Raw genomic sequence first — 27,703 nt, forward strand, 5'->3', positions numbered from 1 at the left:
CTATCCCAAGTCCGATCATCACGTGAGTCGGGAGTAGTTTCAGTGGTAAGCATCCCTATGCTAATCATATCATCTATATGATTCATGATCGACCTTTCGGTCTCATGTGTTCCGAGGCCATGTCTGCACATGCTAGGCTCGTCAAGCTTAACCCGAGTGTTCTGCGTGCGCAACTGTTTTGCACCCGTTGTATGTGAACGTTGAGTCTATCACACCCGATCATCACGTGGTGTCTCGAAACGACGAACTGTAGCAACGGTGCACAGTCGGGGAGAACACAATTTCGTCTTGAAATTTTAGTGAGAGATCACCTCATAATGCTACCGTCGTTCTAAGCAAAATAAGGTGCATAAAAGGATTAACATCACATGCAATTCATAAGTGACATGATATGGCCATCATCACGTGCTTCTTGATCTCCATCACCAAAGCACCGACACGATCTTCTTGTCACCGGCGCCACACCATGATCTCCATCATCATGATCTCCATCAACGTGTCGCCATCAGGGTTGTCGTGCTACTTATGCTATCACTACTAAAGCTACATCCTAGCAAAATAGTAAACGCATCTGCAAGCACATATGTTAGTATAAAGACAACCCTATGGCTCCTGCCGGTTGCCGTACCATCGACGTGCAAGTCGATATTTCTATTACAATATGATCATATCATACATCCAATATATCACATCACATCATTGGCCATATCACATCACAATCATACCCTGCAAAAACAAGTTAGACGTCCTCTAATTTTGTTGTTGCATGTTTTACGTGGTGACCAAGGGTATCTAGTAGGATCGCATCTTACTTACGCAAACACCACAACGGAGATATATGAGTTGCTTATTTAACCTCATCCAAGGACCTCCTCGGTCAAATCCGATTCAACTAAAGTTGGAGAAACCGTCACTTGCCAGTCATCTTTGAGCAAAGGGGGTTACTCGTAACGATGAAACCAGTCTCTCGTAAGCGTACGAGGAATGTTGGTCCAAGCCGCTTCAATCCAACAATACCGCGGAATCAAGAAAAGACTAAGGAGGGCAGCAAAACGCACATCACCGCCCACAAAACCTTTTGTGTTCTACTCGAGAAGACATCTACGCATGAACCTAGCTCATGATGCCACTGTTGGGGAACGTCGCATGGGAAACAAAAATTTTCCTACGCGCACGAAGACCTATCATGGTGATGTCCATCTACGAGAGGGGATGTGTGATCTACGTACCCTTGTAGATCGTACAGCAGAAGCGATTAGAGATCGCGGTTGATGTAGTGGAACGTCCTCACGTCCCTCGATCCGCCCCGCGAACAATCCCGCGATCAGTCCCACGATCTAGTACCGAACGGACGGCACCTCCGCGTTCAGCACACGTACAGCTCGACGATGATCTCGGCCTTCTTGATCCAGCAAGAGAGACGGAGAGGTAGAAGAGTTCTCCGGCAGCGTGACGGCGCTCCGGAGGTTGGTGATGATCTCGTCTCAGCAGGGCTCCGCCCGAGCTCCGCAGAAACGCGATCTAGAGGAAAAACTATGGAGGTATGTGGTCGGGCAGCCGTGAGAAAGTCGTCTCAAATCTGCCCTGAAAGCCCCATATATATAGGAGGAGGGAGGGGGACCTTGCCTTGGGGTCCAAGGGAACCCCAAGGGGTCGGCCGAGCCAGGGGGGAGGACTCTCCCCCCCCAAACCGAGTCCTACTTGGTTTGGTGGGAGGGAGTGCTTCCCCCTTCCCACTTCTTCCTTTTTTTTTCTTTCTTCCTTTGATTTTTCTTCCTTGGCGCATAGGATTTGGTGGGCTGTCCCACCAGCCCACTAAGGGCTGGTGTGACCCCCACAAATACCTATGGGCTTCCCCGGAGTGGGTTGCCCCCCTCCGGTGAACTCCCGGAACCCATTCGTCATTCCCGGTACATTCCCGGTAACTCCGAAAACCTTCCGGTAATCAAATGAGGTCATCCTATATATCAATCTTCGTTTCCGGACCATTCCGGAAACCCTCGTGACGTCTGTGATCTCATCCGGGACTCCGAACAACATTCGGTAACCAACCATATAACTCAAATACGCATAAAACAACGTCGAACCTTAAGTGTGCAGACCCTGCGGGTTCGAGAACTATGTAGACATGACCCGAGAGACTCCTCGGTCAATATCCAATAGCGGGACCTGGATGCCCATATTGGATCCCACATATTCTACGAAGAACTTATCGTTTGAACCTCAGTGCCAAGGATTCGTATAATCCCGTATGTCATTCCCTTTGTCCTTCGGTATGTTACTTGCCCGAGATTCGATCGTCAGTATCCGCATACCTATTTCAATCTCGTTTACCGGCAAGTCTCTTTACTCGTTCCGTAATACAAGATCCCGCAACTTACACTAAGTTACATTGCTTGCAAGGCTTGTGTGTGATGTTGTATTACCGAGTGGGCCCCGAGATACCTCTCCGTCACACGGAGCGACAAATCCCAGTCTTGATCCATACTAACTCAACTAACACCTTCGGAGATACCTGTAGATCATCTTTATAGTCACCCAGTTACGTTGCGACGTTTGATACACACAAAGCATTCCTCCGGTGTCAGTGAGTTATATGATCTCATGGTCATAGGAATAAATACTTGACACGCAGAAAACAGTAGCAACAAAATGACACGATCAACATGCTACGTCTATTAGTTTGGGTCTAGTCCATCACGTGATTCTCCCAATGACGTGATCCAGTTATCAAGCAACAACACCTTGTTCATAATCAGAAGACACTGACTATCATCGATCAACTGGCTAGCCAACTAGAGGCATGCTAGGGACGGTGTTTTGTCTATGTATCCACACATGTAAATGAGTCTTCATTCAATACAATTATAGCATGGATAATAAACTATTATCTTGATACAGGAATTATAATAATAACTATACATTTATTATTGCCTCTAGGGCATAATTCCAACAATATATATATATATATATATATATATATATTAATAAATTAATCCTCTGCTGTCTATATACATATATTAACACTCTTTCTTTTAGCCCTCCGGATCGAGAAAATCTTCAGTACAGACGAAACGAGGCCCAATCAAGGAGCTGGATGACGGTGAGAGATACGGGATTGAAACAGTCTCAAATGTCGGGCAACCAATTGCTCGCAGAGATGTAAAGCAGAAGTTTGTGAAGGCATGCAGAGTTTTTGTTAGGGACCACATCCCTATCACCACTCGAGAATGGATTAAGCCAAGGGAGGAAGGAGTCTCATATGTCGGCACAACAGCCAAAGAAAACCTTTGGAGAAAGCTCATGATTCATTTCACCCTAGCAGCGCCAGAGGTGGATCTAGATGAGGAGGAGCCAAATGAGGAGGAAATGAAGAGGCGAAAAGAGGCCCTAGAGAAAAAAGTCAAGGATTTGGCTCTTAAGAAGATGGTCAATCTATTCAGGGGATGGAAAAAAAGAATGCACTAGGATTTTATCTTGAAAGATAAGACTCCAGATTTCGATCACGGCTATGAGAAGATTAAAGACTACTGAGCCGAATTTGTGGCGTACACGAAATCAGAGGACGCCTTGAAAAAGTCTGCAACAAATAAGATGAATGCAGGTAAGAAGAAGTACCACCATATTATGGGGCCTGGTGGCTACAGCGGTAAGATGGCTAAGTGGGAAGCACTTGAGGCATCATTTCTAGACAAAAATATCACTCCAAAGCCCTTAAGATGGCTCGAACGGGGAAGAAACTGGTTTTACGAGCATGGGGGCTTGTTGGACGTAGAAGGGAAGGCAATATATAACCAAAGACACAAAGATAATCCCCTACCCATCAAGGATATTAGACGTGCAGTACAGGATGTTGAAGAGGGACAGTTCTTACCCGATAGAGAGAACGACGAGCTCACACGCGCCCTTGAGAATAAGGAACACAAAGGGCGAGCACGAGGCTTATCAGGCTCCCCGCCGTGGATTCTTGCGTTCTCCGAGGGAAGGAAGAGATTTCCCGATAGAAGCCATTAGAGGAGAAAGGAAAAGGAGGCACATGATAAAGCGACTGAGGCAGACCGACTGCATAATCAAATTGACACACAACAAGGTAGCAGCCAATCTCAATGGCTCATGATAGAAGCTCCATCGAATCGGAAAAGCAGCGTCGCTTCCACACAGCTCCATGATGATGGTGATGATGCACCGACAACGGATCCTCCTTGTCCCTACCTAGCGGATGATATCACACAGAGCACACCTTGTGAGCTAAAGGTGAAACTTGCTAACTTAAGGTTGATGGTGGCGGTCGGCATGGCCATACCAATTGGACATAATCCAACTTGGCATTGCTCTCCGGTTCCAAAAGGGTACGCTGTCGTCGCGGTGGATGAAGTGATGAAAGATTATGAGGAGCTGAAGCTCGACCACCCTGGAGGTGAAGATAGGGATTTGACTCAACTTGGAGAAGTGAAGAAACAAACCGCTGTATGGCCAAAGGAGGACATCTTGCTTCCAAATTGGACGCCAAGGCCATCGACTCCTCATAGCAGCAATCCTTATTCGTCTCCACCTCACCACTCTCCAGCGCAACCGTCATCTTCGCCGCCTCACCAGTCTCCAGCGCAACCGTCGTCTTCGCCGCCTCACGAGTCTCGAGCGCAGCCGTCTCCACAGCCGCATCAGCCGTCTCCACCGCCCCGTCAGCCGTCTCCATGCTTTGAGGATCAGAGCAAAAAGCGGAAATGTACCCCGCTAATAGTGGCGGCAGAAAGGGGTTCCGATCACCAAAACGTAAGTTGTCGCCCCTCCCAAAAGTAACTCATAAGAATATGGAGAAGGGACCTTGGGACTATACTCGAGAGGAAAATATTAAGAGGGCAGACGCCCAACATCAACAGTGGAAGGTTGAAGTGGCTAACAAGAAGAAACCGAAAGAGCCAGAGTTCCCGGTCACCCCAGAAGATCACGCCGCGTGCGTGAAAATGCTGAAAACCATTGCACATCCCCCGCCACCGTTGCCAACAGACTATGAACGCTCTATTCGCAAGTCGGCTCAGGCAAAAAATCAGCGGTTGAAGAGTAGTACGTCCAGCGGGAAATTAGTCGCCCATCTCGGACAGTAGAAAAACCAATCGTGCCCCCCGCTCAAAGTGTATTCCGATACAAATGTGTGCTCGAGCGGAGCTGCGGTCTAGTAGAGGAATGATGAAACAACTGGCATCAATCCGGATTTTCTTGCACAATACAGAGAAGCGGCCAAGGCTCAAGGCATGTCTATTGATTAGTACTTAAACCATTTGGAGGTATTCACTGACATAGCATGCGTGTACCAGTACGGGGCTCCTCTCGTCAAACCTGAGTTAGTCAACGAGCTACCAACAAAAATGCAAAGATTGCATGACTGGTACATACAAGCATGTGCTCAACAGGCAAACTAGATATACCTTGCATTTACAAACGAGCATTTTGGGCATGTAGATGGCATGATAATGATTGAATTCGACGAATTATTTCAGTTATACCAACAAGACGCCGTCAACAAATCTATCATCAGTGCCTATTGTTTGTAAGTATTATTAATTTATGTCATTAAGTCTTACTCAGCTCATTCTTGCATGTATAATCTGTTGGTTATGGTTGCATGGAAAACAAATTTTTTCCTACGCACACGAAGACCTATCATGGTGATGTTCATCTACGAGAGGGAGATCAGATCCACATACCCTTGTAGATCGCTAAGCGGGAAGCATTAAGAAACTCGATTGATGTAGTGGTACAACTTTGTGATTCAAATCACCGTCATCCCATGATCCGTCCCGATCCAGCACCTAACGGGCGGCACCTTCGCGTTCAGCACACGTACAGCTCGATGACGATCTCCGCCTTCTTGATCCAGAAAGAGAGGTGGGGAAGTAGATGAGTTCTCCGACAGCGTGACGGTGCACCGGTGATGGTCATGATCTATTCCTGTAGGGCTCCGCCCGAGCTCCGCAGAAATCCGATCTAGAGGTAGAACTATGAGGTATAGGTTTGAGTTGCACATGGCAAAGTTGTCTCTCGAAACTCCTAAAACCACCAATATATATAGGAGGAGGGGAGGGCTAGCCTTGGGGCTCAAGGGAGCCCCAAGGGCGCCGACCGAGAGGAGGAGGTGGACTCCCACCCTAAGTCAGTTTGGGGAAGGAGGAGTCCACTCCTTCCTTCCCACCTCCCTCTTTCCTTTGGTTTTTTTTCTTGTGGCACCATAGCCCACTTGGTCTGGCCTCACTAGACCACTAAGGGCTGGTGCGCCACCCTAGTGCTATTGGGCTCACTCCCGGGTGGGCGGGCCCCTCCGGGTGAATACCCGGAACCCATTCGTCACTCCCGGTACACTGCCGGTAATGCCCGAAATCTTTCCGGTGACCAAATGAAACCATCCTATATATCAATCTTCGTTTCCGGACCATTCCGGAAACCATCGTGAGGTCTGTGATCTCATCCGGGAATCCGAACAACCTTCGGTCACCAACACCTATAACTCAACTATACTAAAACGTCATTGAAACTTAAGTGTGCAGACCCTGCGGGTTCGAGAACTATGTAGACATGACCCGAGACACTCCTCGGTCAATATCCAATAGCGGGACCTGAATGTCCATATTGGATCCTACATATTCTACGAAGATCTTATCGGTTGAACCTCTGTGCCAAGGATTCATATAATCCCGTATAACATCCCCTTTGTCCTTCGGTATGTTACTTGCCCGAGTATCTCTATACCTATTTCAATCTCGTTACCGGCAAGTCTCTTTACTTGTTCTGTAATACAAGATACCGTGACGTACACTTGAGTCACATTGCTTGCAAGTCTCTTTACACGTTTATAATTTGGGTCTTTTCCATCATATCATTCTCCCAATGATGTGATCCAGTTAACAAGTGACAACACTTGCATATGGCCAGAAAACCTTAACCATCCTTGATCAACTGGCTAGCCAACTAGAGGCTTACTAGGGTCATTTTTTTGTCTATATATCCACACATGTATCTATGCTTTCATTCAATACAATTATAGCATGGATAACAAATGATTGTCTTGAAACATGAAATATAATAATAACTATTTTATCATTGCCTCTAGGGCATATTTCCAACATAATCTTACTCATCACCATATTAATTTTGCAGAATGAAGATTCTCGAATGAAAAATAGGACAAATCTATGACATTGGGTTCATTGACCCATATTTCATTCATCACCAAAGTCCCGCAACGAATCCCCGCAAGACAGAGAATAACTTGGTACAAGGGTTAAGGTTTTCCGGTACCAAAAGGAAAATACTATTTCCTTACAACTTCAAGTGAGTGTTACTACACACATTCTATTTTCTCTTACTGATGTTATTATAAGTGTATAATTGACTCGTTATTCCTGCGCATGTTCCACTTTATTTTGTTAATCACTGTACCTCACAAGGAAGAAGTAATAGTCATGGACCCGAAACGCACACCCCTCGCTGAATGGATGAACATACAGGAATGCCTCCAGAGGTAATTTCAATCATTATGGCACTATATCGGCAACTTCTTGTTCATTTCCTGATAGCAAGGAATTAATATAGAACTCCTTTATTCATTTCCTTTTCTTGGCAAGGCTTGGAAACGGTTCACCTCCAAGGCTCGGGGTGATTGAAAGTCAGAGCTTACATTTAAACAAATAGATGTAAGTAACTACTAGCTAGATCCGCATCTCTTTATGCTAGTTTCAATACCATTATAATTCTTGATTATGTTTTTGATTGAACTCTCTTCTCATAAAGTTCTTGAGGCAGGAACATGGGAACAATTTATGTGGATACTATGTTTGCGAGTTCATTCGCCAGACGACCCATGAGAAGGGCAAAAACCGGGACATAAAAAATTGAAGTATGATAAACAATACTCACAACATTATTTTATTAATATATATATATTGACCCATTCTTTAAATTATAGGGAACGGTTGTGGGACGGTCTTCTACCACAGGAACGTGTACGCGCAATTCAAGAGGAAATTGTCGGATTCTTAGATGCAGAGGTCCTAGGTGTGAAGGGAGAATATTATTGCCCGTCGATGCAAATGATATGAAATGTTATAGTGTAAAAGAGACATATGTGCATATGTGTAACTCGTCTCTACATTTTGTAGTATGTTTGACAAAGCACGATGGGTGAGATGGTGTAATATATTCGTGACGATGATGTGCAATATAGTTGTTCTTTTATTGCTGTGTATGTACCATCCAATTTAGTGCAAAATAAGAATTCAAAAGTTCCCAAAACAAATAAATGAGAAAATTGGGGGCAGCAACATAGCCCCATCCAATTTAGTGCAAAACCCTAAACCCTAAAATTGCTCAAAAAAACAGTGAAGAAATAGCCCCGGTTCGTAATACGAACCGGGACTAGTACCCCTCCTCCCCATGCTCCCAGCCCTACCACGTGGAAGGTCTTTAGCCCCGGTCCAGGGCCGAACCGGGGCTAGTATCAGTCCCGGTTGATTAGTCCCCGTTCGCGAACCGGGACTAATGGCCCAACCGAACCGGGGCTAAAGGCCCTTTTTCTACTAGTGTTACCAATCTAGTTGGCCAAACCAAACAAATAATTCGAAGAGACTTGCAAAGATATGAAATCATGCATATAAGAATTGAAAAGAGACTCAAATAATATTCATGGATAATCTGAACATAAACTCACAATTCATCGGATCTCCACAAACACACCGTAAAAGAGTATTACATCCATCAAGATCATGAAGAACATGGTATTGAAGATCAAAGAGAGAGAAGAAGCCATCTAGCTACTAGCTATGGAGTTGATGTAGATCTGTGGTGAACTACTCACACATCATCAGAGGGGCAATGGAGTTGATGTAGATGCCCTCCGCGCGCCCTGCAGGTTTGTGGCCTCTCGGCAACTGCCTTGCCCCCTACTCCAAGTCTATTGCGTGTCTTCTGGTCCAAAAAAATTTCTTTCCGGAGATTTTATTCCGCTTCGACTCCGTTTAATATTCCTTATCTGCAATATTCAAAAACGTGGAAAAAACAGAAACGGACACTAGGCTCTAGATTAATAGGTTAGTCCCAAAAATTATATAAAATAGCATATTAATGCATATAAAACATCCAAAACATATAATATAATAGTATGGAACAATAAAAAATTATAGATACGTTGGAGACGTATCATGATCCCCAAGCTTAATTCCTGCTAGTCCTCGAGTAGGTAAATGATAAAAACATAATTTTTGATGTGGAATGCTACCTAACATATTTATCCATGTAATATTCTCTGATGTGGCTTGAATATTCAGATCCATAAGACTCAAAACAAAAGTCTATATTGACATAAAAAAATAATAATACTTCAAGCATACTAATAAGGTAATTGCTTCCTTTCGAAATAGCATGGTCTTAGAAAGTTATCCCTACAAAATCATATGGTCTGGCTATGCTCCATCTTCACCACACAAAAAGTATCTAAATCATGCACAACCCCGGTGAAAATCAAGCAATTGTTTCACACTTTTGATGTTCTCAAACCTTTTGAACTCTCACGCAATACATGAGCGTGAGCCATGGATATAACACTATAGGTGGAATAGAATGTGGTGGAGGTTGAAAAAAGAAAGGAAGAAGATAGTCTCACGTCAACTAGGCATATCAATGGATTATGTGAGTGAGTAAGGATTGCAATGCAACAACTGCACTAGAGCTATAAGTGTATGAAAGCTCAAAAAAACAACTAAGTGGTTGTGCAAAAGATGTACACCACTAGTTATATGAAAGTGACAACATAGGAGACTCTCTATGAAGAACATGGTGCTACTTTGAAGCACAAGCGTTGAAAAAGATAGTAGCATTGTCCTTTCTCTCTTTCTCTCATTTTGTTTTCTTCTTCTTTTTGAATGGGCTTCGATGGCCTCTTTTATTTTTTTTGTAAAGTCCGGAGACTCATCCCAACTTGTGAGGTAATCATAGCTTCCATCATCCTTTTTCTCACATGGGACAATGCTCTAATAATGCAAATCATCACACTTTTATTTACTTACAACACGAAAGATTACAACTCGATATCTAGAACAAAGTATGACTCTACAAGCAATATGGAAGTGATGGTGCGTGTCATAAAAACGGGACGGTGGTGTTGCATGGCAATATATCTCGGAATGGCTATGAAAATGCCATAATAGGTAGGTATGGTGGCTGTTTTGAGGAAAATATATGGTGGCTGTTTTGAGGAAGGTGGGTTTAATGTACCGGCGAAAGTTGCGCGGTACTAGAGAGGCTAGCAAAGGTGGAAGGGTGAGAGTGTGTATAATCCATGAACTCAACATTAGTCATAAAGAACTCACATACTTATTGCAAAATCCTATTAGTCATCGAAGCAAAGTATTAGTCGCATGCTCCTAGGAGAAGGGTTGGTAGGAGTTAGCCATCGCGCGATCCCGACCTCCACACAAAGGTTGACAATCATTAAACAAGTCATGCTCCGACTTCATAGCATAACGGTTCACCATATGTGCATGCTATGGGAATCACAAGCTTCAACACAAGTATTTTTTCTAATTCACAATTACTTACTAGCATGACTCTCATTTCACCATCCTCACATCTCAAAACTATATGCAAGGAATCAAACTTCTGATCATATTCAATGCGCTTAATATGAAAGTTTTTATTATATCCCTCTTGGATGCCTATTATATTAGGACTAAATTCATAACCTAAACAATTAACATTCTGTTTAAAGAACTAGCAGAATAATATAAGTTAAGAATGAGAGTTTAATAATTCCACAATACCGTCATGCTCTAAAAAATATAAGTGAAGTACTAGAGCAACATTGCCTAGCCCAAAAGATATAAGTGAAGCATAAAGAGTATTCTAATAAATTCATGATTAAGTGTTGTCTCTCTCTCAAAAGATGTGTGTAGCAAGGATGATTGTGTCAAATCTAAAAAGTAAAGACTCATATCATACAAGACGCTCCAAGCAAAACACATAGCATGTGGTGAATCAAAATATAGGCTCAAGTAAATTTACCGATGGATTGGAAGACGAAAGAGGGGATCCCTTCCGGGGCATCCCCAAGCTTAGGCTCTTTGGTATCCGTGAATGTGGTTTGGGCTTCCTTGGGAATCCCTAAGCTTAGGATCTTGCCACTCCTTATTCCATAGTCCATCAAATCTTTACCCAAAACTTGAAAACTTCACAACACAAAACTCAACAGAAAACTCATGAGATATGTTAGTATAAGAAAGATAAATCACCACTTAGGTACTGTTGTGAACTCATTCTTTAATTATATTGATGTAATATTTACTGTATTCTAACTTCTCCATGGTTCATAGCCCCGATACAACCCATAGATTCATCAAAATAAGCAAACAACACGAAGAAATATAATCTGTCAAAAACAGAACAATGTGTAGCAATCTGTTTACTTCGAATACTTCTGCAACTTCAATTTTTTTGAAAATTTAGGACCATCTGGGAAATTTGTAAACCAATCTTGTTTAAGAAATTCAGATCAAAATCACGTTCCAATGAATATCATAGAATTCCTGGACTGAGAGCGAAAGTTTCTGTTTTTCAGCCGAATGAACTTGCAAGCACCATAGACCATCCCAAAGGTCTTACTTGGCTCAAACAATAATTAAAACAAGAAAACACAATTAATACAGAGGTAATAATATGTGCAGCACACAAAAATGGAAACAAAAACAAAAGCAAAACAAATAAAATTGGGTTGCCTCCCAACAAGCGCTATTGTTTAACGCCCCTAGCTAGGCATAATGCAATAGATCTAACTATTATCATCTTTGGTATGCAATCCATAGGTAGCTCTTATTATAGATTCATAGGGTAATCTTATTTTCTTTGTAGGAAAGTTCTCCATGCATTTCCTTCATGGGAATTGGGATCTAATATTACCTTCCTTCATGTCAATAATTGCACCAATTGTTCTAAGGAAGGGTCTACCAAGAATAATAGGACATGTAGGATTGCATTCTATATCAAGAACAATGAAATCTACGGGCACATAATTCCTATTAACAACAATAAGAACATCATTAATCCGTCCCGCAGGTTTCTTAATTGTGCAATCCGCTAGATGGAAATTTAGAGAACAATCATCAAATTCATGGAATCCTAACACATCACATAAAGTTTTTGGAATTGTGGAAATGCTAGCACCCAAATCACACAAAGCATGGCACTCATAATATTTAATTTTAATTTTCATAGTAGGTTCCCACCGATCATAAAGTTTTCAAGGTATAGAGACCAGCAACTAGTGACATAGAGCATCTCCATACCGTTGAAGATCGCATAGCGGAAGCATTACTATGAACGCGGTCGATGGAGTCGTACTCGCGGCGGTTCAATTCGCGGAAGATCCGATCCGAACACCGAACATACGGTGTCTCCGCATTCAACACACCTACAGCCCGGGGACGTATCCTCCTTATTGATCCGTAAAGGAGGGAGGAGAAGTTGAGGGAGAACTCCGGCAACACGACGGCGTGGTGGCGGTAAAGCTATGTAGTTCTCCGACAAGGCTTCGCCGAGCACCGCGAAGGAGGAGAAGAGGAGAAGTAGGGCTGCACCATAGGGTGATCAAATCAGGTGAGTGCAACCCTCCCAAATCCTTCACTATATATAGGAAGGTAGGAGAGGGGGTGCGCACCCCTAGGGAAACCCTAGGAGGTGCGACAACCCTAGGAGGAGGAGGGGCGGCGTTCTAGGTGGGTGGCTTGCCACCCATGGCAGGCCCCACGCCTAGGGTTTGCCTCCCTTGTGCCTTGGTCCTCCTCCCCTTGGCGCACCAGCCCACCAGGGGCTGGTTCCTCTCCTTTCATCCCATGTGGCCCTCCGGGACAGGTGGACCCCCGGTACCCTTTCGGTGGTCCTGATACAATAACATAAACCCTGAAACTTTTCCGGTGACCAAAACTGGACTTCCCATATATAAATATTTACCTACGGACTATCCCGGAACTCCTCGTGACGTCCGGGATCTCACCCGGGACTCCGAACAACCTTCAGTAACCACATACATGATTCCCATAATAACACTAGCGTCCGCTAACCTTAAGTGTGTAGACCCTACGGGTTCGGGAAACATGCAGACATAACCAAGACATCTCTCCGACCAATAACCAACAGCAGGGTCTGGATATCCATGCTGGCTCCCACACGTTCCATGATGATCTCATGAGATGAACCACGATGTCGAGGATTCACTCAATCCCGTATGCAATTCCCTTTGTCTACCGGTATGACACTTGCCCGAGATTCGATCGTCGGTATCCCTATACCTTGTTCAATCTCGTTACCAGCAAGTCTCTTTACTCCTTGCATAACACATCATCCCATGGTTAACTCCTTAGTCACATTGATCTCATTATGATGATGCATTACCGAGTGGGCCCAGAAGTACCTCTCCATCAGATGGAGTGACAAATCCCAGTCTCAATTCGTACCAACCCAACAGACACTTGCGGAGATACCTGTAGTGCACCTTTATAATCACCCAGTTACGTTGTGATGTTTGATACACCCAAAGCACTCGTACGGTATCCGAGAGTTGCACAATCTCATGGTCTAAGGAAATGATACTTGACATTATAAAAGCTCTAGAGGATGAACTACACGATCTTGTGCTATGCTTAGGATTGGGTCTTGGCCATCACATCATTCTCCTAATGCGACTACTAGGGAAAACCCTAGTAGTAGCACGGGTTAATGACCTATTAGTAGCATGTGGTCCTGCGCTACTGATAGGGTGCTACAGCTAACTTTTAGCAGTAGCACATATTTTACCCGCGCTACTGCTAGGTGTGATAGCAGTAGCGTTGGTTGTTGACGCGGTACTGCTAAATAGAAGTAGCGCCTACTCTATTCCCGCGCTACTACTATTATTTCAAAAAGAAAAAAAACTCAATCTCGTGCGTGGTGTCGACAGGATCTGAAGGGGAGCAGACGGATCCGTCCATCTCCGACGGTGACCACCAGCATCTTGGGGGGACGACGATAGTCTGCAAGCTCGTGTCCATGGAGAAACGAGAGAGCAGTGACCATGAGAGGGAGTAGGAAAAGAGAAGGATGAGGAAGAGGCCGACGGGGAGCTCGCCTATGGTAGTGCTATGGTGAAGGCGGCGGCCGGCGACGCCCGACATAAGAGAGGCGGCACGGAGCTCGGGGACGGCCATGGCTGTCTCCTACAGTTCGTTCAAACAAAGAGAGAAGGGAGATTAGAGAGATAAGGGGAATTACACGAGAGAGATGAGAAGAAGAGGGCTCCGAGATTGAGGTCCTTGGGGTGGCCGGGGTTGTGCCGGCAAGCACTCGGCAGGGCGGTCCGCCTGGAGAGGACGAAGGCGACTGATGTCTACTACGCAACCTTCTCCTTGTAGACGTTGTTGGGCCTCCAAGTGTAGAGGGTTGTAGGACAGTAGCAATTTTCCCTCAAGTGGGTGACCTAAGGTTTATCAATCCGCGGGAGGCGTAGGATGAAGATGGTCTCTCTCAATTAACCCTGCAACCAAATAACAAAGAGTCTCTTGTGTCCCCAACACACCCAATACAATGGTAAGTTGTATAGGTGCACTAGTTCGGCGAAGAGATGGTGATACAAGTGCAATATGGATGTTAGATATAGGTTCTTGTAATCTGAAATTACAAAAACAGCAAGGTAACAAATGATAAAAGTGAGCACGAACAGTATTGCAATGCGTGGAAACAAGGCCTAGGGTTCATACTTTCACTAGTGAAGTTCTCTCAAGAAAGATAACATAATTGGATCATATAATTAGCCATCAACATGCAACAAAGAGTCACTCCAAAGTCACTAATAGCGGGGAACAAACGAAGAGATTATTGTCCGGTACAAAACCACCACAAAGTTATTCTTTCTGATCGATCTATTCAAGAGTTCGTACTAGAATAACACCTTATGATACATATCAACCAAGACCCTAATGTCACCTAGATACTCCATTGTCACCTCAAGTATCTGTGGGTATGATTATACGATATGCATCACACAATCTCAGAATCATCTATTCAACCAACACATAGAACTTCAAAGAGTGCCCCAAAGTTTCTACCAGAGAGTCAAAACGTGTGCCAGCCCGTGTGCATAGGTTCCCAATGTCACGAACCCGCAATTTATCACCAAAACATACATCAAGTACTCACATGAATCCACGTGTGCCAACCCATATGCATAGGTTCCCAATTGTCACAAACCCGCAAGTTGATCACAGTAGATAGACACGTGCAAGACATACATCAAGTGTTCTCAAAGACTCAATCCGAAAAGATAACTCCAAAGGGGAAACTCAATTCATTACAAGAGGGAGAGGGGGAAGAACATCATAAGATCCAACTACAGTAGCAAAGCTCATGGTACATCGAGATCAAGACATCTCAAGAACACGAGAGAGAGAGATCAAACACATAGCTACTGGTACATACTCTCAGCCCCGAGGGAGAACTACTCCCTCCTCGTCATGGAAATTGCCGGGATGATGAAGATGGCCACCGAAGATGGATTTACCCTCCGGCAAGGTGCCGGAACGGGCTCCAGATTGGTTTTGGGTGGCTACAGAGGCTTGCGGCGGCGGAACTCCCGACCTAGGTTTCTTTTTGGGGGTTTCTAAATTTATAGGAATTTATGGCGGTAGAATTGCGTCAGTTGGGCCCACGAGGAGGTCACAAGCCAGTGCGCCACCACTAGGGGGGGTGGCGGCGTGAGGGCTTGTGACTCCGTCGTGGCCCATCTGGCCTTCTCCCAAAGCTTCGGGGGTCTCTTTTGGTCCAAAGAAAATCATTGTAAAGTTTCATTCCATTTGGACTCTGTCTGAAAATGGGCCAAAAACACAAAAAAAACAGAAGTTGGCACTTGGCACTGAGTTAATAGGTTAGTCCCAAAAAAGATATAAAATAGCATATTCAAGCATATAAAACATCCAAAGTTGACAAGATAATAGCATGGAACCATCAAAAATTATAGATACATTAGAGACGTATCAAGCATCCCCAAGCTTAACTCCTGCTCGTCCTCGAGTAGGGAAGTGATAAGAATGAATTTTTGATGTTGCATGCTACCTAGCATAGTTGTCCTTTGTAACTTCTCTCACGTGACATGAATGTTCAGATCTGTTAGATTCAAAACAATAGTTTGCTATTGACGTGGGAACAATAATAATTCAAGCAAACTAGCAAGGTAATCGTGAACTTTCAAAATAACAAGGCCAAAAGAAAGTTATCCCTACAAAAGCATATAGTCTGGCTATGCTCTATCATCATTGCACAACGAATTTAAATCATGCACAACCCCAGTATTGGCCAAGTAATTGTTTCACACCTTTACTTTCTCAAACCTTTTCAACTCTCACGCAATACATGAGCGTGAGCCATGGTTTTAGCACTATAAGTGGTGTGGAGTGTCGTGGAGGTTGCAAGACAAAATAAGGAGAAGATGATCACATTAACTAGGCATATCAATAAGCTGTGGAGATGCTCATCAATATATATCAATGTGAATGAGTAGGGATTGCCATACAAATGATGCACTAGAGCTAAGAGTATGTGAAAGCTCTTAAAGAAAACTAGTGGGTGTGCATCCAACTTGCTTGCTCACGAAGACCTAAGGCAATTTTGAGGAAGCCTATCATTGGAATATACAAGCCAAGTTATATAATGAAAATTTCCCACTAGCTATATGGTGGTGACAAAACGAGAGACTCTCAATCATGAAGATCATGGTGCTTAATATGCACAAGTGTGGAAAGGTGGTAGCATTGTCCCTTCTCTCTTTTTCTCTCATATTTTTTTTGGTGGGCTCTTTGGCCTCTTTTTTTCTTCTTTTTTTTGGTGGGCATCTTTGGCCTCTTTTATTTCCTCACATGGGACAATGCTCCATCAATGATGATCATCACACTTTCAACTCAAAACTTAGAGCAACGATGACTCCATATGGAATGCCTTCGGTAGTGTACCGTGACAATGATCTAGCATGGCATAGACATTAATGGAAACATCATGCTAGCTATCTTACGATCATGCAATGGCAATGTAGACGTGGTGGCACATGTCATGGTGGTAGTTGCATGGCAATATATCTTATAATAACTTTGAAAAAGCCATAGTAGGTAGGTATGGTGGCTGTTTTGAGGGAGGCTAATGGTGGGTTTTGTGCACCGGCGAAAGTTGCACGGCACTAAGAAGATAGTGACGGTGGAAGGTGAAAGTGCATCTAAACCATGGACTCAACATTAGTCATGAAGAACTCATATACTTGTTGCAAAAGTTCTATTAGTAATCGAAACAAAGCATTCAACGCATACTCCTAGGGGAAGGGTTGGAAGGTATAAACCATCGCGCGATCCCAACCGCCACGCAAAGGATGACAATCAAAAGACTAATCATGCTTAGACTTCATCACATAGCGGTTCACCATACGGGCATGCTACGGGAATCACTAACTTCAACACAAGTATTTCTAGATCCACAACACCTTACTAGCATGACTTCAATATTACCAAAACCACAACTCAAAACTAATTGAGATGAATCAAACTTCTCTAACTATTCAATGCACATGATGGTGGAAGTTTTCGTATCCCTTTGGATAACTACCCCTTTTGAGACTAATTTCAAAGCATAGATAAACTACCAAGCCACGCACCTCTGCGCTCTAAAAGATATAAGTGAAGCACATAGAGCAAAAGTATCTAGCTCAAAAGATATAAGTGAAGCACATGTGAGCTGAATTGTCTAACAAAAGATATAAGTGAAGCTCGACAAAATCACGGTGGGTGCATGTCTCTCTCTCTCTAGGTGTGCAGCAAGGATGATTGTGACACAAAAAATAAAATACTCCTACGATACAAGACATTCCAAGCAAAACACATATCATGTGGTGAATAAAAATATAGTTCCAAGTAACATTACCAATGGATGGAAGACAAAAGAGGGGATTCGTTCTCGTGGCATCCCCAAGGTTGGGCTTTTACGGCATCCTTGAATATATTGGGGTGCCTTGGTCATCCCCAAGCTTGATCTCTTGCCACTCTTTATCTCTTTGTCCATAAGAACTTCACCCAGAACTTGAAAACTTCACAACACAAAACTTAAACAGAAACTCGTGATATCATTAGTATGAGAAAGCAAACCACCACTTCCTCAGGTACTGTAGAAAACTTAAATTCTACTTATGTTGGTGTTGGGTTGCCGTATTTTCACTTTTCCATGGCTAGTGCCCTCCGATACTATCCATAGTTTCATCAAAATAAGCAACCAACTCAACAAAAAACAGAATCTGTTAACAGCAGACCAGTCTGTAGCAATCTGTATACTTCATATACTTATGGTACTTCAAAAAATCTTAACAATTATGACACTCTGAAGAATTTGCGTAGCAATCAAAATAAAAAAGAATCAACTCAAAACCTCTTACAGAAAAAATGAAAATTCTTTTCGTGAGCAGAAAGTTTCTGTCTTTTTCCAGCATGATCAAACAATCATCACCAAGACTAATCATAACGGTTTTGCTTGGCACAAACACTAAAATAGACACAAAAGACACAATCATAACAGAATTATGATGGTGTCGAGAAAAAAAAACAGGAAGCAAAAAGCAAAGAAAAATTTATTCATTGGGTTGCCTCCCAACAAGCGCTATCATTTAACGCCCTTAGCTAGGCATTGATTTCAATGATGCTCACATAAAAGGTAAGGATTGAAACACAACGAGAGCATCATGGAGCAGTTGGCTAGCACATTTAAGTCTAACCCACTTCCTATGCATAGGGATTTTGTGATCAAACAATTTATTGGAGCAAGAATCAACTAGCATAGGAAGGCAAAACAAGCATAGCTTCAAAAATTTCAGCATATGGAGAGGAAGCTTCATACTATTGCAATAATTAGAAGCATATGATCCTCTCTCATAGTAATTTTCAGTAGCATCATGAATGAATTCAACAATATAACCAGCACCTAAAGCTTTATTTTCATGATCTACAAGCATAGAAATTTTACTACTCTCCACATAAGGAAATCTATTCTCAAGAATAGTAGTGGGAGTATCGTAAAAGACTTGAGGACTACAAATTGTGTCCACAATGAAAAAGCAAGGTTTAGCAAAAGGTTCTCGAGAGTATGAAAAGTTTTATCATCCCTCTTCTTTAAAGCATAAGTATCCTCACAATAATCATCATAGATAGGGGGCATGCTTTCAGCAAAATAATTTTGATCATTCAAAGTCGAAGAACTAAAAAGATCATCTTCATCGAATATAGCATCCCCAAGCTTGTGGCTTTGCATATCATTAGCATCATGGGTATTCAAAGAATTCATGCTAAAAACATTGCAATCATGCTCATCCTTCACATATTCTATGCCAAGCATTCTATGTAATTCTTGTTTCAGCACTTGAGCACAATTTTCCTTCCCATCATGCTCACGAAAGACATTGAAAAGATGGAGCACATGAGGCATCCTCAATTCCATTTTTTTGTAGTTTTCTAGAGAAAGAACAAGAAACAAAAAGATTCGATTGCAAGATCTCAAGATATACCTTCGAGCGCTAACCTCCCCGGCAACGGCGCCAGAAAAGAGCTTCGTTGACGGGATGTTAGTGCCGCTTACCTAGCCTCCCCGGCAACGGCGCCAGAAAAGAGCTTGATGTCTACTACGCAACCTTCTCCTTGTAGACGTTGTTGGGCCTCCAAGTGTAGAGGGTTGTAGGACAGTAGCAATTTTCCCTCAAGTGGGTGACCTAAGGTTTATCAATCTGCAGGAGGCGTAGGATGAAGATGGTCTATCTCAATCAACCCTGCAACCAAATAACAAAGAGTCTCTTGTGTCCCCAACACACCCAATACAATGGTAAGTTGTATAGGTGCACTACTTCGGCGAAGAGATGGTGATACAAGTGGAATATGGATTGTAGATATAGGTTTTTGTAATCTGAAATTACAAAAACAGCAAGGTAACAAATGGTAAAAGTGAGCACGAACGGTATTGCAATGCGTGGAAACAAGGCCTAGGGTTCATACTTTCACTAGTGAAGTTCTCTCGACAAAGATAACATAATTGGATCATATAACTAGCCCTCAACATGCAACAAAGAGTCACTCCAAAGTCAGTAATAGCGCGGAACAAACGAAGAGATTATTGTCGGGTACGAAACCACCACAAAGTTATTCTTTCTGATCGATCTATTCAAGAGTTCGTACTAGAATAACACCTTAAGATACATATCAACCAATACCCTAATGTCACCTAGATACTCCATTGTCACCTCAAGTATCCGTGGGTATGATTATACGATATGCATCACACAATCTCAGAATCATCTATTCAACGAACACATAGAACTTCAAAGAGTGCCCCAAAGTTTGTACCAGAGAGTCAAAACGTGTGCCAACCCCTGTGCATAGGTTCCCGATGTCACGAACCCGCAAGTTGATGTGGTCACATGAATCCACGTGTGCCAACCCATATGCATAGGTTCCCAATTGTCACAAACCCGCAAGTTGATCACAGTAGATAGACACGTGCAAGACATACATCAAGTGTTCTCAAAGACTCAATCCGAAAAGATAACTCCAAAGGGGAAACTCAATTCATTACCAGAGGGAGAGGGGGAAGAACATCATAAGATCCAACTACAGTAGCAAAGCCCATGGGACATCGAGATCAAGACATCTCAAGAACACGAGAAAGAGAAATCAAACACATAGCTACTGGTACATTACCTCAGCCCCGAGGGACAACTACTCCCTCCTCGTCTTGGAGATCGCCGAGATGATGAAGATGGCCACCGGAGATGGATTCCCCCTCCGGCAGGGTGCCGGAACGGGCTCTAGATTGGTTTCTGGTGGCTACAGAGGCTTGCGGCGGTGGAACTCCCGATCTAGGTTTCTTTTTGGGGGTTTCTGAATTTATAGGAATTTATGGCGGTGGAATTGCGTCAGTTGGGCTCACGAGGAGGTCACAAGCCTACGCGCCACCACTGGGGGGGGGGGGGGTGGCTGCGTGAGGGCTTGTGACTCCCTCGTGGCCCATCTGGCCTTCTCCCAAAGCTTCGGGGGTCTCTTTTGGTCCAAAAAAATCATCGTAAAGTTTCATTTCATTTGGACTCCGTTTTAAAATGGGCCAAAAACACGGAAAAAACATAAGCTGGCACTTGGCACTGAGTTAATAGGTTAGTCACAATAAAGATATAAAATAGCATATTCAAGCATATAAAACATCCAAAGTTGACAAGATAATAACATGGAACCATAAAAAATTATAGATACGTTGGAGACGTATCAGCGACTCGGGCGTGGCCTGCTGGGCGCTCGTGAGCTCGACCGTTGGGCGACTCCGGCGACCCGCGGGCGCAGTGCGAGGGCGGGGAGGAGGCTTGGTGCGGCTTAGCAGAGTGGCGACATGATTTAGGGGAGAGTGACATGAGAGAGGAGGGATTTGGGGGAGAAGATGAGAGAGGAGGGATTTGAGGGAGGAGCTCGGGGGGCACACTGAAGTCCACTTAGTAGTAGCGTGGGTTATAAAACCGCGCTACTACTATAAACTTAGTAGTAGCGCTTGTTTATACCACGCGCTACTACTATTGCATGTCCCAGAGGGCATGGTTGAGACCACTTAGTAGTAGCGAGGGTTAAAAACCCGTGCTACTACTATCAACTTAGTAGTAGCGATGGGTAAAAACTTGCGCTGCTAGTAAATAGCAGTAGCGAGGGGTATAACCCGTGCTACTAGTAAGTGTCTGTCTATAAGCTTTTCCCTAGTAGTGTGATGCGATCCCGTTGTCAATGACATCTAATGTCCATGATCAGGAAACCATGACCATCTATTGATTAACGAGCTAGCCAACTACAGGCTTATTAGGGACATGTCGTGGTCTATATATCCACAGATGTATTACGGTTTCCGGTTAATACAATTATAGCATGAACAATAGACAATTATTATGAACAAGGAAATATAATAATAATCATTTTATTATTGCCTCTAGGGCATATTTCCAATAGTCTCCCACTTGCACTGGAGTCAATAATCTAGTTCACATCACTATGTGCTTGTAATGAATCTAACACCCATACAGTTCTGGGGTTCGATCATGTCTTGCTTGTGAGAGAGGTTTTTTTAGTCAACGGGTCTGAAGCTTTCAGATCCGTGTGTGCTTTACAAATCTCTATGTCATCCTATAGATGCTGCTACCATGCGCCATTTGGAACTACTCCAAATGACTGCTCCACTATAAGAATCCGGTTTAGTACTCAAAGTTATCCGGATTAGCGACGGAGCTTGCATCATCGTAATCCTTTACGACAAACTCTTTTTACCACCTCCATAATCGAGAAAAATTCCTTTTTCCACTAGTTACTAAGGATAACTTCGACCGCTGTCCAGTGATCCATTCCTGGATCACTCTTGTACCCCTTGACTGACTCATGGCAAGGTACACTTCAGGTGCGGTACACAACATAGCGTACTATACAGCCTACGGCTAATGCATAGGGGACGACCTTCATCCTTTCTCTCGCTTCTGACATGGTCAGATTTTGAGTCTTACTAAATACTCACACTTCATTACACAGCCAAGAACTCCTTCTTTGCCGATCTATTTTGAATTCTTTCAAAATCTTGTCACGGTATGTATTCATTTGAAAGTACTATTAAGCGTTTTTGATCTATCTTTATAGATCTTGATGCTCAATGTTCAAGTAGCTCAATCTAGGCTTTCCGTTGAAAAGCACTTTTTCAAACAATCCTATATGCTTTCCAGAAATTCTACATCATTTCCGATCAACTCATCAGAAATTCTATAGTGCTCCCACTCACTTCTTTGGAAATACAAGTTTCTCATATACTTTGTATAAAACAAAAATCTTTGATCATCACACCAAAGCGTATATTCCAACTCCGAGATGCTTGCTCCAGTCCATAGAAGGATCGCTGGATCTTTGCATACTTGTTAGCATCCTTTAGGATCGACAAAACCTTCTGGTTGTATCACATACAACCGTTCCTCAAGGAAACAGTCAAGGAAACAATATTTTGACATCCTATCTGCAAGATTTCATAAATGATGCAGCAACTGCTAACATAATTCCAACAGACTTTTAGCATCGCCTACGAGTGAGAAAGTCTTCATCGTAGTCAACTCTTTGAACTTGTCGGAACCATATTTGTGACAAGTCGAGCTTTCTTAATGGTGACTTTTCACCATCATCGTTTGTCTTCCTTTTAAAGATCCATCTGTAGTTAATAGTCTTGTGACCATCAAGTAGTTATTCCAAAGTCTGCACTTTGTTTTCATACATGGATCCTCTCTCGGATTTCATGGCCTGCATCCATTTGTCGGAATCCGAGCCCACCATCGCTTCTCCATAGCTCGTAGGTTCATAGTTGTCTAGCAACATGACCTCCAAGATAGGATTACTGTACCACTCTGGAGTAGTACGCATCCTTGTCGACCTACAAGGTTTGGTAGTGACTTGATCCGAAGCTTCATGATCACGATCATTAGCTTCCACTTCAATTGGTGTAGGCACCACAGGAACAACTTCCTGTGCCCTGCTACACACATGTTGAAGTGATGGTTCAGTAACCTCAAGAAGTTTCCACCATCCTCCCACTCAAATCTTTCGAGAGAAACTTTTTCTCGAGAAAGGACCAGTTTCTAGGAAAAGCACTTTGCTTCCGGATCTGAGATAGGAGGTATACCCAACTCTTTTGGGTGTCCTATGAAGATGCATTTATCCGCTTTGGGTTCGAGCTTATCACACTGAAACTCTTTCACATAAGCATCGCAGCCCCAAACTTTTAAGAAACGACAGCTTAGGATTCTCCAAACCATAGTTCATGTAGTGTCATCTTAACGGAATTACGTGGTGCCCTAATTAAAGTGAATGTGGTTGTCTCTAATGCCTACTCCAAAAACGTAGTGGTAATTTGATAAGGGACATTATAGTATGCACTACATCCAATAGGGCGCAACCATGACGTTCGGACACACCATCACACGATGGTGTTCCGGGTGGTATTAGTTGTGAAGCAATTTCTATAATTCTTAATTGTGTACCAAACTCGCAACTGAGATATTCATATCTATGATCATATTGCAGACATTTTATCCTCCTGTCACGACAAACTTCAATTTCACTCTTGAATTAGTTGAACCTTTCAATAATTCAGACTTGTGTTTCATCAAGTAAATATACTAGTATCTACTCAAATCACCTCTGAAGTAAGAACATAATGATATCCACTGCGTGCCTCAACAGTCATTGGACTGCAAACATCAAAATGTATTACTTCCAACAAGTTACTTTCTTGTTCCATCTCACTGGAAAATGAGGTCTTTAGTCATCTTGCCCATGTGGTATGATTTGCATGTCTCAAGTGATTCATAATCAAGTGATTCCAAACGATCCATCTGCATGGAGTTTCTTCATGCGTTTATACCAATAGACATGGTTTGCATGTCTCAAACTTTTCAAAAACGAGTGAGTCCAAAGATCCATCATCATGGAGCTTTTTCATGCATTTTATACCAATATGACTCAAGTGCAGTGCCACAAGTAAGTGGTACTATCATTACTACTTTATATCTTTTGGTATCAATATTCTGAACTTGCGTATCACTACGATCGAGATACAATAAACCATTCATTTTAGGTGCAAGACCATTGAAGGTATTATTCAACTAAACAGAGTAACCATTATTCTCTTTAAATGAATAACCGTATTGCGATAAACACAATCCAATCATGTCTATGCTCAACGCAAATACCAAATAACAATTATTTAGGTTTAACACTAATCCCGATGGTAGAGGGAGCGTGGGATGTTTGATCACATCAACCTTGGAAACACTTCCAACACATATCGTCACCTCGCCTTTAGCTAGTCTCCGTTTATTTCGTAGCTTTTATTTTGAGTTACTAACACTTAGCAACTGAATCGGTATCTAATACCCTGGTGCTACTAGGAGTACTTGTAAAGTACACATCAACATCATGTATATTCAATATACTTTTGTCGACTTTGCCAGCCTACTCGTCTACCAAGTATCTAAGGTAGTTTCTCTTTAGTGACTGGTCCCCTCATTACAGAAGCACTCAGTCTTGGATTTGGGTTCAACTTTGGGTCTCTTCACTAGAGCAGCAACTGGTTTGCCTTTTCATGAAGTATCCCTTCTTTCCCTTGCCCTTCTTGAAACTAGTGATTTTACTAACCATCAACAATTGATGCTCCTTTTTTATTTCTACTTTCGCGGTGTCAAACATCATGAATAGCTCGAGAATCATCATATCTATCCCTGATATGTTATAATTCATCACGAAGCTCTAGTAGCTTGGTGGCAGTGACTTTGGAGAACCATTACTATCTCATCTCGAAGATCAACTCCCACTCGATTCAAGTGATTGTAGCACTCAAAACAATATGAGCACATGCTTAACGATTGAGCTTTTCTCCCTTACTTTCTAGACAAAGAATATTGTCGGAGGTCTCATACCTCTCAACAAGGGCACAAGCCTGAATCCCAATTTCATCCCCTGGAACATCTCGTATGTCCCGCGGTGTTCGAAACGTCTTTAGCGCCTCAATTCTAAGCCGTTTAAGCATTATGCACTGATCTATCATGTAGTTATCAAAAACGTGTATGTCAGATGTTCGCAACATCCACACACAACGCTCGGGGTTCAGCACGCCGAGCGGTGCATTAAGGACATAAAACTTCTGTGCAGCAATGAGGACAATCCTCAGTTAACGGACCCAGTCCGCATAATTGCTACTGTCATCTTTCCACTAAATTTTCTCTAGGAATATATAAAAAACAATAGAGTTACAGCGCAAGCTACAACATAATTTGCAAAGACCTTTGACTTTGTTCATGATAATTAAGTTCATCTAATAAAATTATTTAATGAACTCCAACTTAGATAGACATCCCTCTAGTCATCCAAGTGATACATGATCCACGTCAACTAGGCTGTGTCCGATCATCACGTGAGTCAGACTTGTCATCAATGGTGAACATCTCCATGTTGATCGTATCTCTGTACGACTCATGTTCGACCTTTCGGTCTCTCGTGTTCCGAGGCCATGTCTGTACATGCTAGGCTCGTCAAGTCAACCTAAGTGTTGTGTGTGTGTAAATCTGGCTTACACCCGTTGTAAGCGAATGTTAGAATCTATCACACCTGATCATCATGTGGTGCTTCGAAACAACGATCCTTCGCAACGGTGCACACTTAGGGTGAACACTTTTCTTGAAATTTTGTGTGAGGGATCATCTTATTTACTACCGTTGTTCTGAGCAAATAAGATATGAAAACATGATAAGCAACGCATGCAAATCATATAGTGACATGATATGGCCAATATCATCTTGCTCCTTTGATCTCCATCTTCGTGGCACGACATGATCATCATTGTCACGGGCATGACACCATGATATTCATCATCATGATCTCCATCATTATGTCTTCGTGAAGTCATCTTGTCAACTATTACTTCTACTACTATGGCTAACGGTTAGCAATAAATTAAAGTAATCACATGGCGTTGCATCTCATACAATAAATTAAGATAACTCCTATGGCTCCTGCCGGTTGCCATACTCATCGACATGCAAGTCGTGAATCCTATTACAAGAACATGATCAATGTCATACATCGCATATATAACATCACATCCTTAACCATATCACATCGCATAGCATACCCTGCAAAAATAAGTTAGACGTCCTCCAATTGTTGTTGCAAGTTTTATGTGGCTGATTTGGGTTTCTAGCAAGAACGCTTCTTACCTACATGACAGCCACAACTTTGATATGCCAATGCTATCTACCCTTTATAAGGACCCTTTTCATCGAATCCAATTCAACTAAAGTGGGATAGACAAACACCCGCTAGCCACCTTATGCAACAAGTGCATGTCAGGCGGTGGAACCATTCTCATGTAAGTGTACGTGTAAGGTCGGTCCGGGCCGTTACATCCCACAATACTGCCAAAAAAAGATTGGACTAGTAACAACAAACAATTGACAAAATCATCGCCCACAACTTTTGTGTTCTACTCGTGCAGAGAATATATGCATAAACTTGGCTCTGATACCACTATTGGGGATCGTAGTACTATTTCAAAAAATTTCCTATGTCACACCAAGATCATCTAGGACAGACCAGCAACGAGTGAGGTAGAGCATCTTCATACCGTTGAAGATCGCATAGCGGAAGCGTTACTATGAACGCGGTCGATGGAGTCGTACTCGCGGCGATTCAAATCGTGGAAGATCCAATCCGGACACCGAACGAGCGGTGTCTCCGCGTTCAACACACCTAGAACCTGGGGACGTATCCTCCTTCTTGGTCCAGCAAGGATGGAGGAGAAGTTGAGGGAGAACTCCGACAGCACGATGACGTGGTGGCGGTGGACCTATGTAGTTCTCCGGCAGGGCTTCGCCAAGCACCGTGGAGGAGGAGAAGAGGAGAAGTAGGGCTGTGCCATAGGGTGTTCAAATCAGGTGAGTGCAGCCCTCCCAAATCCTTCACTATATATAGGAGGGAGGGAGAGGGAGTGCGCCACCTCAAGGTAAACCCTAGGAGGTGCGGTAGCCCTAGGAGGAGGGGCCGGCGCCCTAGGTCGGTGGCTTGCCACC

The sequence above is a fragment of the Hordeum vulgare genome, chromosome 6H (assembly GCF_904849725.1).
Source record: "Hordeum vulgare subsp. vulgare chromosome 6H, MorexV3_pseudomolecules_assembly, whole genome shotgun sequence".
NCBI classification, from domain to species: Eukaryota; Viridiplantae; Streptophyta; class Magnoliopsida; order Poales; family Poaceae; genus Hordeum; species Hordeum vulgare.